Genomic DNA, 1,033 nt, shown 5'->3' on the forward strand with positions numbered 1-1,033 from the left:
CACACACACACACACACACACACACACACACACACACACACACACACGTATGCATCCCCTGGCCTGAATCCTCTCCCCACCCCTGGTCACACCCTTGCCCCATCCTTCCTGGGCCCCAACAATGACACCCTAATTACAGCTAAGAAGCAGTTACAGGAGAGATTACATTGTCCATATCATCAACAAAAAGATTGGGATGTCAGATCCAAAAAAAATCTCCAGGCAAATAGCCAACTGCAGTGCCTATTAACATACCAAAGTTCATGCCGGCCTCCAGGCTCTCCCAGCCCTGCAACTATCTGTCACAGAGCCCATACTGGCATCCTGGCTCCTCTCAGCTCTTCTCACCATGCTTCCTACCCCAAACTTCTCCAGCTCATGGGCTTTCCTTCCCCTGCTTCTCATTCCTGTACAGCCCTGCCATTCTGCCATGCTCTCTCTTGGTTCTCTTTCTTGGCTCTTGGTCCTCTTGGCCCTCTCTTTTTGCTTTCTTGGTCCTCTCTCTCGGCTTTCTCCTTCTTTCCTCTTTTACTCTCCACCCCCCCCCCCCCCCCACTTCCTCTCATGGCCTGGTCTAGTCTTCTGGTCATGTTCAGTCTTTCTCTCCCTGCTCTAGATTCTCTCAGATTCCTCAGGCTATACCCTCCCTCATGTTACGATAAAAACCTTCTCCTCAGCCATAGCTATGAGTGGTCATGTTCTCCCTTTATAGTTCTACCTGTGTAAGTCAGGCTGGCCTCAAACTTGCAGAGATCCTCCTCCTCTGGAGGCTAGGGCAATAAATGTCTACTCCCACACCTGGCTTGTTTTTGTTGGGTTTGTTTTTTTCTTTGTTTACTCCCATAGTGGTTTTTAGATTGGTCTCACTTTCTCCAGTAATTGCCACCATTCACGTCTCTTCTCTAGCCATTTGCAATTATCTGTCTTTCAAGCACTGAGATTATTCTTTCCCCAAGATTGTCCAGGTCACTGTGTAACCCAGGTTACCCTTAAGTCTGTGATCCTCCTGCCTCAGCCTCCTAAATGCTAGGAT

The sequence above is a fragment of the Psammomys obesus genome, unplaced genomic scaffold (assembly GCF_907164565.1).
Source record: "Psammomys obesus unplaced genomic scaffold, mPsaObe1.curated_primary_1811, whole genome shotgun sequence".
NCBI classification, from domain to species: domain Eukaryota; kingdom Metazoa; phylum Chordata; class Mammalia; order Rodentia; family Muridae; genus Psammomys; species Psammomys obesus.